The sequence below is a fragment of the Nuphar pumila genome, chromosome 12 (genome assembly GCF_984573655.1).
Source record: "Nuphar pumila chromosome 12, dmNupPumi1.hap1.1, whole genome shotgun sequence".
In the NCBI taxonomy this organism is placed as follows: domain Eukaryota; kingdom Viridiplantae; phylum Streptophyta; class Magnoliopsida; order Nymphaeales; family Nymphaeaceae; genus Nuphar; species Nuphar pumila.
The window spans coordinates 91,295,693-91,315,545 of NC_143260.1; the positions used below are offsets into that span (position 1 = coordinate 91,295,693).

Consider the following 19,853-nt stretch of genomic DNA (forward strand, 5'->3'; position numbering starts at 1 on the left):
GTGAAAAAGAGGTAAAATTCAAATCTTTTCCTGTCGATCAACCAAAAGGATGTAAGAAATATCCTCGATATGATCAATGAAAGAAATCTTCAATGATGTTGAAAAGCCAGAAGCGAATTGATATTGATCTTAGCTATGGCGCATGTTTTAAAAATGACTTTCTGACAATCAGGCAGTGGAAATATCTTGAGCCATAAAAAGAATACACTCAATCCATATCTCCTCATTTATTCATTAAAAGTTGCAATCAAATATCCGCAAAAGAGATCTCTCAATTGTCGTCAAGATGAAGGCGAATTAAGCGAGTAGATCCCCGGGGCCAAAGAAGATTTGAAACATCTCCAAGATGACGGAGTTTGTGACGGATCCTTCCAGGGAAAGTTCAGATCACCGTCAAGATGAAGGCGAGTGTGATGAACCTACCAACAAACCCTAAAAGATATTTGATTTCTGCTATCATCTAAAGACCTTTTGAGCTAGTGAGATCAGTAGAATCCCTGAGATAAAAGAAGGATCAGAGCATCTCCAAGATGAAGGAGTTTGTGACGTACCCTTCCCTGAAAAAAAAAAAAGAGAAAAAAAAGTCAGGATATTCAAATGAAGGATGATGAGAAAAACCCGAGAAAGCCCAATGACTCAAAAAGAGTGCAAAAAGATTATCGTGGGAAAACACCCAGATATCAAACTGCCGAAGTTGCCAGAAGTCATCTTTTCTCATGCAACATTCTTTTATCAATATCTCTTCATTTTTTGCTTTTATGAAATTAAGAATATTTCTCCTATTCTCATATCAGGGAAATGGATAGCTTCCTTGAAGAAAACCATTAGTGCTAAAAATTTGAATCTGACTCTTAGAACTGAGGAGTTAACCTCATTTGGGGGAAATACTCTAGGTAAAAGAGGGAACATCTTTACACATACGTGCACATTTTGAATCTACTATGATTTTATCTTATTGGCAAAATTTTCTAGCCATTTCAAAAATGAAATAAACATTCAATATCCATTTTTGCAACCAAGCGTTGTTTATATCTTTCAGAAGAGTTGCCTCACTCAGTTGAAGTATCTCTTCCTGTCCCATCGCGTTTTCTTCAGTCAAGGATTCCGTACGGTGTACCCACTCAGGATAAGGGTCAAACCTGAAATTTCTTGCGAAAGATCATTTGATTTCAAAAGCTATTTCAGTCTCGGCAATGAGACGCCCAATTTCTTCCCCTTTTCGAAGCCTTAGGGACTCTATATTTCCTCCTTTCGCAAAAACCCCTCTCGGATTTGTTTGTCCAAATTCCGAAGGTCCCATCGTGCTTTCTCCATTTTTGAGAAACCTGTATGGTAGATTTCCCCCATTCAGGATAAGGGTTAAACCTGAACCATTTGCGAAAGATTCTTTGATTTCAAAAGCTATTTGCAGTCTCAGCGATGAGACGCCCAATTTCTTCCCCTTTTCAAAGCTTTAGGGACTCTATATTTCCTCCTTTCGCAAAAACCCCTCTCGGATTTGTTCGTCCAAATTCCGAAGGTCCCATCGTGCTTTCTCCATTTCTGAGAAACACATATGGTAGATTTTCTATCCAGATTAAGATTTAACCCGGAACCTCGCTTCGCAAGGTATCTTCCTTGCAGGTTTGGGTTAAACCTGAGTCACATTCCAATGAGATTCCTCGTTTTGACGAGATGTTTTCTTTCAGTCCCATCATGACTCCTCCCACCAAGGAACCCATACTTCATACATTCATCCAAGAAAGGATCATACTCGGACTTCATTTCACAAAGCATTTTCCAAAGTGTCCCATCGAGGTCCCCATGTATTCCTTTCCTCATTTCCAAATTCATTTTTGATATATCTTCGTCCCATCCAGGTTAAGGGCTAAACCTGAATCATTTCAAAAGGAGTATCTTGTCTCACCCATGAGACCTGATCAAAATTTTCGTTTTCCACCATTTCAGAATTTCCATCTAAAGTCCCATCACGATTTCCTCATTTTCTACTCAATCATATCATCTTCGAGGATTTCGTCTCCCCAAAACCATTCAGGATAAGGTGTCAAAGCCTGAAAAAAAAAATCGTATTTTCAAAATAATTCTTCCACACCCAGTTCAGACCTACTGACTGGGGCATTTTCAAAATTTGGAGTGTTATCTTTGCCACTAAGCTCGGCTCTCAACCGGCTTAGTAGCAAAGAGGGGCATCTGTGAACACCCCAAATTTTTCAAAGTCTTATAAAAATGACCCTTTTGCCCCTAACCTCGTTTTCTGAGAAAATCAAGTTATTTCTTTAGATTTCTGGATTAGATTCCACATTGACATATTCAAATTCAACTCCGGGTCTGAACTCAGTATTTTAAATCCAAATCTGAGCCCCGTTGTCCGATTTCGAAAACCAAAGCACAAAAATACCAAAAAATGATTTTGAAAGGCTCGGGCGGCTCATCTGGCACTCTGTTGGAACCTCGACCCTATATTTCTCAATGCGAGGTTGTAAACCTCGAATATTTCTCAAAAATTCGGACATAAACCCATTTCTGAGGAAATTTTCTCAAAATAGTTTTTAAAAAAATCTCAAGAAAAATTCCTTTTTGTAAATATTTTTGCAAAAACACAAAAAATTAGTTTTAAACCTTTGATTTCTCGTAAAGCTTTAGGATTTTATTCTAAAAATACAAAAAAAATATATAGAAAAATAACATAAAGAACCAAAAAAAAATGAGAAAAACTACAAGGAAGACAAATAATCCTCAAGGTTTTAAAAAGCTTTTTTGCTGAAAACCTCAGTTTTTGAACTATTTTATAAAAAAGTTTCCTTTTAATGGACCTCCCTCTTGAAAAAGGGGAAAATGGCAAAACGGTTGCAGGCTCGCCCTTCTCCCGCGTATCTGTCTTCTGGAAGCCTCCATCGCAGAATGGCTCTCCCACCATTGATCCTCAAACAAACCCCTTCATTCTCCATCGCAGATCTTCAAACGGCCTCCTCCTCTCTCAGCCTTCGATCCTCAACCAATTCTTATTCCCGAACCCTCCATTTCCCTTTAAGAATGAGCCTCCATCGCTTCTGTAGGGGATCCATCTTTTTTTTTTCTTGCAATCCATCTACGTCGCCCATCATCAGCATCTTCGTTGCTGAGAGTTACTCTGCAAGACCCCCATCCCCTTTTCTTCACACATCATCCATCATTCTCGTATCAGTCGTTCTGGCGTTGCCTCTATCCTTCATCATCGAGTTTCCCCGGATCGATCCTTCTCTCCTTGGGCGTTTCCCTTCCTTCCTCCTTCAAAATCCCCTGCAAATCAAGTAGAAGCCACCAGACTTCTCCCGGTTTTTCCCCCCTTTTGAAGGAGAATCAACTTCCTCTTCCCTCTGATCGAGCGAAGAAAACTCCGGCCTCACCCCACCGGAAGCAGGCCCATGGAAGAACGAAAGAGGAAGTATCCTTCTCTCCTTCCTTCAAAATCCCCTGCAAAAAGCAAGTAAGCTTCTCCATTCTTTTTTATTTTCTCTAAAAATTCTCCGGTTGATTACTTTTTTTTTTCTTCTTTATTATTTCTTTAACTACCATTGATGCACCTCTGAGCTGTGTTAAGTTGCTTATAGCAACATTAACTCTTCTCTTGTGCGACAGCAATCGGAATTTTCTAATTCCGATATTTCTTTTTCGCATTTTTTTTTTCTCTGCGATTTGCTTCGTTCTGATCATGCTGTTGAATTCAATGATCTGATTTCTTATTAGCTTTATGACGCACTTTTAATGGACCAAATTAACATTACCTCTTGTCACAATTTGCTGCATATACCACATAATGAACGAATCCCTTAGTTGAACGTTGGTTCGTTGCTGCCTTCTCCAGCTCCCGGTTTATTCTGATGCTATGTTTTTTTTTCTTCTTGTCTCTTTTCTTATTTATCTCAGATTAATGTGCAGTTATCAACTTGAGTTGTGATGATACTTATTCCCTTTTTGTTGTCACGATTTGTGTTGTCATCTCCATCGATGTTTGGCTTTCATCCATATTCGTTATTTTGATTCAACATCATGCATTATCAGCTCTGTGTCTTATGATTTTTTTTTTTTGTATTAAATTCCCAAACCATAGATGACCCCTTCTTCTAAATGTATTATACTTTTCTTTTTCTTCTTCATAAAATTCTGGTTGAAATGGTCTGATAAGATTCACCCCCCCCTTTTTTTTTAAACCAAGCCTGGAGTAGCAGAGTTGGATTTACTAAATCTTCTCTGTATGAGTATAACAGAGACCGACCTGTTATGGAGTTTGATCAAGCCTCATCCCAGATTCGCTGCGGTGTTATGGAGTTTGCCCTGACCTTGTCTATAGCCATTAACATTTACAATCCCATATAGCCTGCCGCCATATGTACAGGATCATTAATTATTTTTTTTTAGCAGTATGGCATCAGACGTCATAAGGGTAAATAACTCTTAGCCTCATATTAAATGTTGAATTCTGTGTATTGCATTCACTTGATATATATATCACATGTCTGTGGGTCAAGGTATTCGAAAGCTCATTAGACACAAGCTATGACTGCTTTAGTCACAGTGACAAGAGAAAATCTTTGGTTGATACTTATGTCTGGTATGTTGTATTATGACTCATAGCTGAGAAATCACCATTACATGGATGGTGACATTTGGGTTGAGCATGAAACCTTCTGCTAGGTATTGCTGATCTCTCGTGTAAGTCATTACATCTAAAGCACTCAGTGCATCCTTTTGAAGACAATTCCTGGATGGGATGTCACAGCTTAACATGTCTCTCATGGTGCCACGCTAAAGGTGCTTGGAAGTTCTGATCAAGAGCCTTTTGAGGTATATAATGTAGCTTCCCTGCCTCCTGCCAATCAAAAGCTCAGGGTCTATCTGAGTTTTCTTGAATTAGTAGTCACTGACAATCTGTAGAGATGGTGATTTCTAGTAGATTGAGATTCCAGCAGTTTGCCGAGTTTCACTACCAATATCGAGTTCCATGGGATTTTGTTTGTTCATCACTACTGTATTTTATTATTGCTAATTGGGTTTTTGTTATAGAACCTAATTATGTTAACTAAGTGTCATCTGAATTCAAAGACATTATCAACAAGATTTGTTGCTGAAGTTGACAAGGTCATAGATCCTTTCCAAAGTCTGCCGTGGATTTTCAAGTCATATGCCAAGCACAGAATTCTTTATTCAGTCCAATTGAAGTTACATTCATGATTTGTCTGATTAGATCCGTGTTAGACAGAGCATCACATTTTGCTTTGTGGTCCATTCAAACTGAGGCGGATAGGGTTATTTTAGCCATGGAGAATCTAGTAGACAGTGCTCATCGTGGGACAATGCAAATAAGTTCTAATATTATCTTCAGGTTGGTCTGTGTGTTATTTTCTGCAAAATTTGGTTTGGTCAGTCACCTGTTACAATGCGCTTTTGTTACATTTATTCCATAGCCCTTGCTACAATACCACTATTCACTAGCCACATTTGCCACACTGTACAGGTGCATCCTTTAGCATCACATCTCCATGTAATTCTTAACCTCCCAACACCTTCCTGCACTCACATAAACTCATTTAGCATCACCTTCTTCAGCACCCAATTTCACTTCCTCACATTTTTCATCATACTGCTGCCACTACAGTAATTTCTCTGCATCTTCACTTTGCCCGTGCAATATTACTCAACACCTTATTCACTTACGGTCGTCACTAGCTGCAGTAATCTCTCCACAACACCACATATGAGCCCACCCTGTGTGCTCACAACAATGATGAATATTGTTGCAGTCCCCTGTGCACAACCAATGGGACTTGCAATTATTATATTGCAGTCACCACCTCCCTACAAATTCCTGTGTTTTCACTACTTTTGCCCCTTTTTTTTATTACTGTCTCAAATATTCCCTTATGCACAATCGCTTCCATCAGCCGGATGTGATCAACACCTATCCCCATTCCTTCACCCAAGAAAACAATCCTCACAGGGTCTACCCAAAGTTTCATAAAAAAAAATGACAAAAGGCAACATATAGATTCCTGGACCTCCAGTGGCAGAACTTTGAGCCACAACAGAAGATTTTTTTTTTAGCTCTGTTAGGTTGTAAGCATGTTGTCCAAGTTCTTGGGAGTATGGGAAGTCATTTTCTGTATATCACTCTACCCTTCTCACCATTAGACATAACCTACCCTGTTCTGGATTTACAACAATGTTTTGTTGTAAGACACCCTCACAGCCACATGCATTTCATCAATGTACAACATCTGTGCATTCCCACTTCAGCACCATTTCTGCATATATCTTCAGCATGGTTTACACTCATTCATCACACTTATGTTTTTTTTTTTTTTTTATATACCACCCTGCTGCATCTGTGATTAACATCTATACCTTCATTCAAACAGCATTTCATAAACATAGGTCATATGTTACATGCACTGCCATCATTCTCCACACCTTTCCATGATTCTTTGCACATCATGTTAGCATGTTCCATCTATCTTGTATTTTCTTCCTATACTCTCTCATCAACATTGAGGGATCATCACATGCATCGTAATTCTAATATAACCTCTTGGTTTTTTTTTTTTTTTCCCTCCCGTTTCCTATTTGGATTCATACTAACTTTATCTTTTTGCAGGAAATATAGGAAAAGGGTTATTTTCTGCTTGGCTTAGGGAATTGTAATTTTTTTTATTTCAATTTCAAGACTGTAATAGTTAGATATAATGAGAATTTATGTTTTCCAGCTCTTAGATAGAATGGATGAGCATCATAGAATATCATGAATTGTTTACTCCATGCATTTTTTATTTTTATTTCTCAAATTCTCACAATGGTGAAACACGAATGGCACGTGCACCATTTCATAAAAGGTAAGTTAATTCTAAGTTGATGATTTACACCAACGGCCATAGTCGGGGTGTAAACAAGACTTAGTATTCTTATCTTTTATGAAATAATACTGGATCCACACTGGATCCTTTTCCAAAAATCATCATATTCTTCAAATATTTTTACCTTTTATCAGAGTTTAACTTAGAATTAATTCAATATACATACCAATGACCATAGTCAGGGTATATTGAGAGTTAATTCTATTCTAAACTCTATAAAAGCACAAAATGTGTTTAATTCTTCACTAGAATTTAAATATAGATTATTATATAATACATTCAATGACCATAGTCAAGGATGTATTATATTTTCAATCTTATTTTAATTCATTTAAAGAATGAAATAGCTTTTCAAAGTCTAAATTCAAACTTATTCAAATTCATTCATCATATAGGGTAAAATTGCATCATATTTTTCAAAATTCTTTCAAAAACCCAAGTGATATTGGGCACCTTCTCTATTCTCCAAACCTATCTCAATTTCAAAGTCCAATTTGACTTTGAAATTTCCAGAATTATTTCAATATTCAAAATCCCAACTCGATTCAAAATCCAATTTCAAAGTTCAATTTAAACTTTGAAATTTCTGATTCATCCTCTGATGTAAAATCAAGTTTTCTTCAAATTTTAAACTAAAGTTGAGATTGACTTTGAATCTCAAGTCCAAACATTCCTAAGTTCAATCTGGGTTTTCAAAACCAGATCCATCTTCAAAAGTCCCTTTTGGACTTTTCAAAAAATCCTAGTCTCAAACTTGGACCCAAATTTCCAAGTGTAAAACCTTATTCCACTTTGGATCTCCAATCACAGATCCAAATTTCATTTAAGATCCAGATCCAATACTACTTTGGATCTCAAACTTCAGATCTAAAGTCCAATTCTTAGGATCTAGAATCCAATCCTACATTGGATCTTAGAATTCAGATCCAAATCCATTCTAGGATCTAGAACCCAATGCCACTTTGGATCTTAGACTTCAGATCCAAAATCCATTTAGGATTCAGATCCCATTCTACCATTGGATCTCAGATTCAGATCCCAATTCCAATTCTTAGGATCCAGAATCCAACCCTACTTTGGATCACAGACTTCAGATCCAAAATCCATTCTTTAGGATCTAGAACCCAATTCACCTCAGACCTCGGATTTCAGATCCAAGTCCAGTTTACGATCCAAAATCCAAATTCTACTTTGGATCTCAAAATTCAGATCCAATTCCATCTTAGGATCCAGAGTCCAACCTTATCTCGGATCTCAGATTTAAGATCCAAATACCTTCTTGGATTCCACATCTTGAATCTAATTCCATTCAAAATTCCAAGTCCAAATTCCACTTTGAATTCCAATTCTCAAAGCCAGTCCCATTTTTCATTCAAACCAAGTCCCTATTTCGAATCCTAAAAAATCAATTCAAAACTCTATCCAGAACTTGGATTCGGATTTCATCTTGAAAATCCAACTTTTACAAACCTCATTTCGCAATTTCTTTAGATTTCCCATATTCAAAAGTAGAATTCAATTTCATTTCAGATATTCGTCCAAGTTCAAAATTCTAAATTCAAAGTCCATTTATGACTTTGAAAAATTTCCTCCATTCTCTTTTTATTACAAGACTTCAAAATTAACTTCCAAATTCCAGATTTATCTTCCCAAACTCGTGATCATTCTAAAGACTTAAAACTTTAATCTTAAGTTCTAAGTTAAGAATCATTTTCTTCATTTTATCAATTTCACTTGGAAATTCTTCAAAACATTTTCAAAAGGAGCATACATCTTTGCATTTGCACAAGCATGATTCATTGTGCATTTAGATTTAGCATAAACACTTAGATAAATTCATTGCAAAGCAAAAGGCATAAAATTCAACCCTTGGTTCGATTACCCCTGGTAAAGGCGCCAGGAACGGTCGAACCTCGTACCGACGAGCGGATCCCGTCTCCCGATTTTTCCCGCAAATATTTCAAAAACGGAGGCGAGTTATTTCAAAAATTCTTTAAAATTAAGGTCAAGTGAGACCCGCAAAAGAGTTCCTCTTCTCTTCTCTTCTTTCTTTTTCTCTTCTCTCTTTCTTTTCCGTTCTTTTATCTTTCCTCCCTTCAAAAAGGAGGAAAATAAGATGTTGGAAAGGAAAAGAGAAGGAAGAGAGAGAACATTATGAGAGGAAAAATTTTGCGATGATCACAGGTTCACAGATGAATATTCCTCTAGATGAACAAGCAATCCTCATTCCTTGGAGTTTAGCTAAGAGAGCCCTTAACTCCTAAGTACCTCTAAGTACTTTTCTGGAATTTAAAGATGGATTTTGGGTCGTAGACCCAGGTTGACCTTGTGGGTTGGGGTTGTCAGAACCCTGCCCTAGCTTAAACACCAATTGGTTCTTTGAAGGACCTGTAGAATCATTTTGTGGAACCATAGTTTAGGATCAAGTACACACAAGAGTCCAAACAAGTCAAAAAACACACAGATCAAGATTTTGAAAACAAGTTTCCTAGTTCTTCTTAAATGCTCTACAAAACTGCGAGGTCTGCTCCAAAATATGTTTGATTGGGACATGCTTTCAACGCACGAGACCTTTCGTGATATACCCAAACAATGTTTTTTGGTACTACGAGTTGGTTACTAGCCTCCTTGATCCACCACTGATATACCCAAGCTGAAGGCTTCTACTACTAGTGGGGGATCCGAAGATCCAAAATGTAGAAAGAGAAGTTTTTTTAAAAGCTAAGTAGAAAATAGAGTCTCTGCAATCAAAACATATGTGAAGCAAGCATTGTCTTCAAAAAAAGTAATTTCTATCCTTGTTGGAGTTTCAATTTTTTTTTAAGAAATTCTAAGTGTTATTGTAATGCCTCAAAATTTTAACTTGAAAAACACAAATTTTTTTTTAAATACTTAAAATATGCATTTTGATGCAAGATTCTATCTGTGGCATTCTCTTAATAAAATTAATCTCTAAGGAGTCAGCCTACACAAGCACCAGTGTTTAATAGCCCCCTTAGAACTAGATTCAAGAAAAAATGTCCATTTGACAAAACCCTTTTTTAAATAATTGAAATATCACAAAGGCGATCATTCATTACAACGATTAATCAAATTAGGCGAGTTACAGTTTGAACAATCATCACAACTGAATTGGACTTTGTGAATAACATTCATTATAAAAAATCAATTCAATCTCAACAAATTTAAAACAATATTAGAGTCTCTCAATGTCTATCATAAAAAAATATAGTCTATCCAAAAGATTTTTCGAGAAAAGACACTACAACAAAGCAGTAGATTAGCGACGACCACCTTCCGTCGCTAATCCGTCGCTAACCATGTTAGCGACGGATTAGCGACAACGCGGCGACAGTATGCTTACGTCGCGAATATTTCGACGCTAACTGGCGACGGAATAATTCCGTCGCCAAGTCCGTCGCTAATTGCGACGGAATAACGAGCGCTACATTCCGTCGCCAATCCGCCGGTACTAAACGGCGACCACGGCGTGGCAACGGATTTAATTCCGTCGCTAAGCCGTCGCTAGAATAATATGAATAGCGACGGAATCATCCGTCGCTAATCCGTCGCAAAAACGAAAAAAAATCAAAAAAAATTTATTTAAAAATTAATTACGGAGAACTGTACAATTTATATTTCCTGTACAATTTATATTTCCTGTAAATAAAAAACAAACCACACAAAAAAATTCATATAACAAGTATCTATAATAATTAATCGTTCCACCTTAAAACTAAGAAGTTTAATTATTTACAATTCAACAATTACAATTAGGAAAAATAAAAAAAATAGAACTTCTTCAACAAAGTCCTCTAATCATCGCCAAGATTTTGTGCGTCTTCTTGTTCATTGTCTTTATCTGTCCCTTCAGCTCCACTACCCTGATTATCGCTAGCAGCCTACACAAGAAAAGAACAGTCAGTATTGATAAACAAAATATAATGAAATAAATTACACACTATATGTGATTCTATCATGTGCTCATGTGTGATCTAAGGCAATAAAAAAACTCTATATGTGATTCTATCATGCTCATATGTGTGCTAAGGCAGTCAAAAAATTGAATATGTGATTATAGCATGTTCATATGTGTTCTAAGGCATCTAAAAAAACTCTATATGTGATTCTACCATGCTCAGATGTGCTTTAAGGCAGGCAAAAAACTATATATGTGATTCGATCATGCTCGTATGTGTGCTAAGGCAGTAAAAAAATTGAATATGTGAATATAGCATGCTCATATGTGCTCTAAGGCAGGCAAAGCCAAAAATTTTATATGTGATTCTATCATAAATGATATATAACATGTTCATATGTGTTCTAAGGCAGTTAAAAAACTCTATATTTTATTATAGCATGCTCATATGTGTGCTAAGGCAGTCAAAAAACAGAATATGTGATTATAATATGCTCATATGTGTTCTTAGGCAGTCAAAAAACTGAATATGTGATTATAGCATGCTCATATGTGTTCTAATGCAATCAAAAAAACTTTATATGTGATTCTATCATGCTCATATGTGCTCTAAGACAGACAAAAAGTTAAATATATATATATGTGATTCTATCATGCTCATATGTGTGCTAAGGCAGTCAAAAAATTGAATATGTGATTATAGCATGTTCATATGTGTTCTAAGGCATATAAAAAAACTCTATATGTGATTCTACCATGCTCAGATGTGCTTTAAGGCAGGCAAAAAACTCTATATGTGATTCGATCATGCTCGTATGTGTGCTAAGGCAGTAAAAAAATTGAATATGTGAATATAGCATGCTCATATGTGCTCTAAGACAGGCAAAGCCAAAAATTTTATATGTGATTCTATCATGCTCATATGTGTGCTAAGGCAGTAAAAAAATTGAATATGTGATTATAGCATGTTCATATGTGTTCTAAGGCATCTAGAAAAACTCTATATGTGATTCTACCATGCTCAGATGTGCTTTAAGATAGTCAAAAAAACTATATATGTGATTATACCTGAGAGGGACCTGGAATCGAAGATCCCCTATCCTGAACAGCGGCCTTGATCTCATTTCGGAGAAAGGGGGCGACGGTGTATTGGAAGTAGTTATTCAGTGATTCATTAATGATCTCGCGTACATCATCACCGGAAAGAATAGTCGGCTGCTTGGAGCTTATGTCGGCGCAAGAAGTTGGTGAGCCGTAACTGGAAGAACCAATAACTGGTGAAGTGTTCATATTACTCCCAAACCCGAACACGCGACCTTTTTTGGGTTCACCTGCTGCAGTCACCCATGCTGTAGGATCAAATGATGGATGCTGAGTAGCGTCTTCACCATATCGCTCTACCATTTGTTGCTCATATGCCTCCTACAAAATAATGTTTAAAGTATTCATTAATAATTAATGATAACATTATGATGACTTGCATATATATTGCAATGATTATTAATAGAATTAATACATACCGTTGTCGTTCTCGCCTTCTCTGATACGAAGACTCCCGTGGTCTTCCGTTTATGTGTTTCTACAAACACATCCTTATATGGTACACTGCCTCCTTTTTTTGCTTCCTGCGAAGTTAAATGATAAAAGATTTAGTACACAAATTTGCAACTATACTTATAAAATTAATATTATATATTGATGAGTTACCATTTTCTTTAGGTGGCTCCCAAATGTCTTAGATCCACCTGTGTGTAGATGGGCTTCGGGCATCTTCGATCGATTTTGTGAAGCCTTCGCAGAGCGATTTTTAAATGCATCTCCCGCCCACATATCGCACATTTCATCCCAGTAATCTCTCCTGATAGTAATAGGACCATGGCCCTTCCAAAATAATGGATCATCTACTACGCCAGATGCTTTTTTTGCTGCAGTCTTCATAGTGTGCAGCATGTCTGCAAATCGATTGGCAGCCACCTTCTGCCACACCTTCCTTGCATCATTTTCTTCCACCGTAGTTGCAAAGCGATTCGAAGCCTACAAATATTTTCAGAAAGTTAGTAGACATTGCTTAAATAAATTAAATATGAAACACATTAACTATGAGGAACAACTGTATACCATGAATGAGGACCACAATCTGTCTAATACCTCCTTTGGGTACTCTTTCCATTGAGCAACTGGTCCTGGTAGATGTTGAAGAAGTGAATTCCTAATCTCCCGTACTACTTCTTGTGGCTCAAACCTCGTGCTGCACATGAATTGTTACACAGTAAATATCAATATAAAATATTTAAAAGATATGCAATAATTGAAAACAAAATACTTACGGTCGATTATCGATATACACTATTCGAATGAGTCTTCTTGTGCCAGCCTGTGAAGACCCTGTTTCCTGTGTTGGCTGTTGACTTGTGCGATCAACTGGTGTAGGTGGGTCGTGTACAGGCGCAACATCATCTGTAAAAAAATACACACCAAGTTCTCAGAATGTGCATTTGAACTAATCAAGCATCTAATTAGTTATATGATATACCTATCACAGGAGCCCGTGAAGATGAAGGTTGAGCCTGGCTACTACTGGATGAGCGACCACTATAACCTCCACGAACCATATTCTAACAAATAACATATGTCATACAATACATTCAAATAATTCACATCAAGTATTACAATGCATTCAAGTCATTCACATCAAGCATTGCAATGCATTCAAATAATTCAAATCATTGACATCAAGTATTGCACTAATTCAAATCATTCGTTAATTGCATAAATTATAATACATTCAGATAATTGAAATCATTCACATCAAGTATTACAATGCATTCGAATCATTCGTATCAAGTATTACAATACATTGAAATAAAATTTTTAATCATTCACACCAAGTATTGCAATACAACTCACATCAAGTATTACAATGCATTTAAATAGAGGTTTCTAGTATAAGATTTTGCTCACTAGCTTGAGAATTCTTCCTCGTCACTAGTTTGACTTTCTTCTTCTTCTTCTTCTTCTTCTTCTTCTTCTTCTTCTTCATTGTTTGCCCATCCACTTGGTACATCATTTGGATCACATTCCTCTATGAATGTTTCATCAGCCAATGGAGATATGACATGCATATCATGCGCAACATCGTGACCATAAGCGAAGTCACAGACATCATCTGATTGATAGTAATCACTGTCTTCAGCTAACTCATCTTCTTGTAACTGATCATACTCGGGGTATAGTTTGGATTTCACCTTGCAAACTGCCCACCATTCATTTCTATCTGACTTTTTTATACTCGGATATGAAGTATAATAAACTTGTTGAGCTTGCGAGGCTAATATGAATGGTTCATATGTTCCAAACCTGGATTTATGATTCACCTCCACAATGCCTGAAGCTTTGTCGAGTCTTGTTGCAGTTGGATCAAACCAATGACACTTGAATACCGTAACCCTGTTATTCATGCCTAAGTAAGTCAACTCCATTATTTCCTCTATAACACCGTAGTAATCATGTTCATTTTCACCGTAGCTGCTACCCTTGACACACACGCCACTATTTAGCGTTGATTTGTTTATACCGTAGTCTTTTGTATGGAATCGATAACCATTTACGATATACCCGTTGTAGCATTGCACAACTTTGGTCGGACCATTTTCTAAATCACATATTCCTTGATCTTTAACATCACCATGGCGAACCTACGCACAGACATAAACAATTATTGTGATCACGATCAATTAAGTAACTTAGTGTTGTTTATAAGTACAAAATTTATGTTAGCTTCTTTACCAACTGTTTCAACCACTCCACAAACTTAGTTTCACGTCCTTTTTGTACTTCTGCATTAGTGAGATGTGAAACTTTGCTTTGCAACTCCAGATCAAATCGTCTGCAAACCACAAATACTTATATTACCGAGCCATGTATCCACATATAGAACATAAAAGGATTTATAATTGAGTTGCATATACATATACTTACTCGATGTATGGGTCGATCGCTGAACAATTAAAAAGAATATAGATGTGTGTTGCATCTTGCTCTTGATCTGTCAATAGCCTTGATCGGCAACTACCAAATGCATGCCCAAGTCGTTGAAATATCGACAGCTTGTCAGCTATAGTTACTTGTTCTCCATCATCGTTACGGGGCGGGCATGTGTAACGTGTTGAAATATGAGGTTCGAAGTACATAGATGAGAAATTTGAAATCTCTTCTAAAGTGTACGCCTCACAAATAGAGCCTTCTACTCTTGCTTTATTACGAACCTTTTTTTTTAGGTCGAACATGCATCTGACAAGAATATACATTTCAAATTTTAAATATCTGTCATTAAAGAGACAAATATAAAAAAACATATACCTTTCAAATGGGTACATCCATCGATATTGCACAGGGCCACCAACCCTTAGTTCATATGGCAAATGTATGATCAAATGTTCCATAACATCGAAAAATGCTGGCGTAAATATCTTTTCTAACAGACAAACAGTGGTGATGACAGAGTCCTCGAGATTCTTTACATCTGATACAATGACCTCCGATGCGCACAATGTTCTGAAAAATCCGCTCAACTCAGACAATACCCCCCATATAGGTTTGTCTAACATATCATGGAATGCTAGGGGTATCAATCGTTGCATAAAGATATGACAATCATGGCTCTTCAACCCATATAACTGTCCATCGTCAATCTTCACAGCCCGAGCAATGTTAGAGACATATCCATCTGGAAATCTCAGTTGTCTCAACCATTGACATACATGTTTTATTTGATCAGGTCCGAGCACGTACTTCGCCTTTGGTTTCAGTACTTTGCCATTATAGTCTTTGAGTTCCAATTCTGGTCTTTTACATATTAATTTTAAATCCATACGGGCCTTCGGATTATCCTTCGTTTTTCCTTTAATATTCATTACTGTATTGAACACATTATCAAACACATTTTTCTCTACATGCATCACATCCAAATTATGTCGTATCAATAGGGTCGGCCAATACGGTAGTTCCCAAAAAATAGATTTTTTCGTCCAATTGTGTTCCTTCCCAAATCCACGGAAGGGTGTAGGACTGCGGGCATCTGTTAATACATCTGGAAAGTATCGCAATCTTCTTAAAATCTCTATGCCAGACAATCTTGAGGATGGACCTTCCGTTTCAGTTGTGCCTGCTGTAAATGCATTCTTTTGACGTCGAAACGGATGATCGCTGGGTAGAAATCGACGATGGCAATCAAACCAGCAAGGCTTCCTTCCATGCCTCAATCTAAAAGCTTTGGAATCCTCCATGCAGTACGGACAAGCCAACCTCCCATGTGTGCTCCAACCAGATAACATACCATATGCAGGGAAGTCACTGATTGTCCATAGAACAGCGGCCTTCATGTTGAAATTTTGTTTTTTGTGGGCATCATACGTGGTAACACCGTCATCCCACAGTACTTTTAATTCATCAATCAATGGCCTTAGATATACATCAAGATTTTGGCCAGGTGAGGTCGGACCAGGGATCAACAGAGACAAGAAAAGATTTGGACGTTTCATACACAAGCTTGGTGGAAGGTTGTATGGAGTTACAAATACTGGCCAGCATGAGTATGGAGTTGATCTACCCCCAAATGGATTAAATCCATCTGTACATAGACCGAGTCTAACATTTCGCACTTCCATTGCGAAGTTCTGATGAGTACGATCAAAGTGCTTCCAAGCTTCAGCGTCAACAGGATGCGTGATCTTGTTTTCATCGTGTCGAACTTTATTTGCATGCCATCTCATGTGTTTAGCTGTCTTTGAAGACATATACAATCGCTGCAATCTAGGAGTGATAGGAAAGTAGCAGAGCGACTTGTATGAAACTTCCTTTGATCTCGTGCTACCATTGCCTCTTGTCTTTGGCTTGAACCGAGGATGCCCACATGACGGGCATGATATGTCGTTTTCCTGCTCCTTGAAATACAACATGCAGTGATTTGGACAAGCATCAATCTTTTTGTAACCCATACCTAGAGCGTTGACCATAACTTTCGCACGATAGAAATTTTGTGGCAATTTCTCATCTTTAGGCAACATACTCTTCACAATCATGCATAAACGGTCAAAACATGATTGACTCAAATTATACTCGGACTTCAAATTCATTAGTTGAAGAACTGCATACAAGATAGTGTGACTCTCACAACCGTTCCAAAGTGGCTCATCAGCATCTTTAAGTAAATCATAAAATCTACTAGCTGCATCGTTTGGTGATTCTTCATCTACGTCAGTTCTTACATCACTAGAACTCATAGCAGAACCCAGTTCTGTTCCTGCAGCATCAAATATCAAATTCGTATATGGATTATCGTGCACCACATTCACCCGTGCATCAAAATCGTTTCTAAATTCTTCTCCATGAAACGCCCAGTTCTGATAATCACTCACAAAACCCTTCCTGTATAGGTGATGTCTAACGCCATGAGGTTCTACAAATCGATTATTCTTACAAATCTTGCAGGGACACCTAATCCGACCTGTGGGATCTACCGTACTGACACTCGCCGTTGCAAATTCAATAAAACTATCGACACCATCCATATATTCATGCGATAACTCATTGTCCACTATCCTACGGTACATCCATTCACGGTTTGCAGTCATTCTGTCGTATGATGTTACAAATAGTATCCTAACGAATTAAGAAAAAAACAATCAGAATGCGACGATGAAGAAAATATCAAATTTATCATGCAATATACTATGTCAAACAATAACAAGAATTTTGATGCATGCATTGATAACTTAATATTTTCATGTGCAAACTATTAATGACATGATACAATCATTTGAAGCATGCTTTTATTATAAAATTTCACATGGAAGTCAAAATCAAATTGAAAGTAACTACATGCAAGCATGGATACAATTACATCAAACATTGCAATACATCATAATCATTCATATCAAATAAATGGCAAACATGTACCTGCAGCAAACACACTTCAATATCTCACTAACTACTACCATGCTTAGCATGGACTCCGTACTCCAAAAATAAGAACACTTCCATATTTCTACATTAAAATCATGCTCAGCATGATCTCCGAACTCCAACAAAGCAGTCCTAGATATCAACAACTAAGTGAGTGTGTGAACAATAAAGTGCTGCATTCAATAAATTAAATAACATGTGATACGTTTGCATCACTTACTCACCACGGGTATTTACCCGATTTGCATTGTTTTTGTCATTTACTTACCACAGGTGGCCGAGCACGAGTTGGTTCCGTTGAAAAATCTGCACAAAAACAAAACAAATTAAGTAACAAACTAACTAATCATGAAACAAGATGAAACACTAACTAAAAAAATTAAAACAAATTAAAACAACTCTAACTAATTGAAAGAAGAGAAAAGAAAAATAGTATATATGTTAAGCCAAATCTAACTAGAAGATGCTAATTTAACAAACCAGCTATAACATGTTGAACCAGTCGACTAACATAAAGTCATAGACAATTTCTAATCTGAACTACTTAGCAAAGGAATAGTAAATCAATCAATTAGTTTACTAGAAAAGATGTGAACTCCGTTTAACCACCACTATCATAAAGAATTCAAATAGCCCTAATCTAACTAACTGATTGTGAGAACATTAAATACCAATCTATCTAAGAAAAATATAATTATAAAAGACTAATAGATTGAAATACTCTAACTAACCAGATTTCAAGAAAACAAATTGAAGTAAAACTAACTACCAGTAGACATTAACAAACTAACAAATTGAACAACATGGACAACTTGTATATATACATTACAAAAAAAAATTCAACTTAAAATCCATATGGACAACATATATGCAAACTACACTTAAAACCATATGGACATCTTATATACACATATTACAAATTTTTTTTCAAGCTAATCACATGGACAACATAGGGATCACATAATAACTTTTTTTTTTTTTAAAAAGAGATCACATGGGCAGCATAGGTATCCATAACAAAAATTCTTTTCAAAACAGATCACATAGGCAACGTAGGTATCTCATAACAATTTTTTTTTAAAAAGAGATCACATGGGCAGCATAGGTATCCATAACAAAAATTCTTTTCAAAACAGATCACATAGGCAACGTAGGTATCTCATAACAATTTTTTTTTAAAAAGAGATCACATGGGCAGCATAGGTATCCATAACAAAAATTCTTTTCAAAACAGATCACATAGGCAACGTAGGTATCTCATAACAAATTTGTTTGGCAATGAATTGATCTTTATTCACAAAGCAGATAAGATAAAAACAGGTTCTGTGGACTTTTGATCCGGGGCGGGTCCGTACAGCATCTTTTTGAGCTCCCGTTCAAAGATCTTCATAGCTGGAGCAGGCAAGGAAATCGGGATCACCATCCCTTCTCCCCCTTCGTTATTCTTGGAGTTGACGTAGAAGCTAACCAAGCCGGGGATTGGGCCGTCACTGCCCTTGGCTGGACCGCCGTACACCGGCATTCCCCAGCCGAGGTCCAGCTCGCTGAACCCGGCATGCCTGATGTCCGAGACCACGAAGGTGCGGACCACCGTGATGTTAGGCCGGCCCTTGAGCACCATGAGGTCCGCCACTGACCTCATGTACTCGTCTGTCACCTCCTCCTTGGCCTTCTTCACGAGCTCCACCGCATAACCTAGTGGGTTCGCACAGAGCTTCGCCGCTATCGAGACAGCTGCCGGGATTACTATCAGGCATTGCCGTAGTACCCCTGCGGCAGCGGCGGAATGTACCGGGACCGCGCGTTGAAGATGCACAACAGGCGAACCTCCTCTTCCGGATCGGGCTGGAGGCCGGCAGTGCGGCACCGCCATAGGCAGGGGGTCGACCCCCCTTGCCGGAAACGCAGGGGGTCGACCCCCCCTGCCGGAAAGCACGGCAGGGGGTTAAACCCCCTCCGTTTCCAGCAGGGAAGGGGCGTACCCCCTGCGTTTAGAAGAAGAAGAAGAAGAAGAAGAGGAAGAAGAAGAAGAAGAAGAAGAATATTACCTGCGCTTCGCCGGACGGTGGCGGGAGGTTGACGGG

At 37.5% G+C, this 19,853-nt stretch overlaps 1 pseudogene; it reads right to left on the reverse strand.

Moving 5' to 3' along the window:
- Nucleotides 1–19,063: 19,063 nt before the first annotated feature.
- LOC149821178 (benzyl alcohol O-benzoyltransferase pseudogene) lies at nt 19,064–19,642 on the reverse strand (annotated as a pseudogene).
- Between the last annotated feature and the right edge of the window lie 211 nt (nt 19,643–19,853).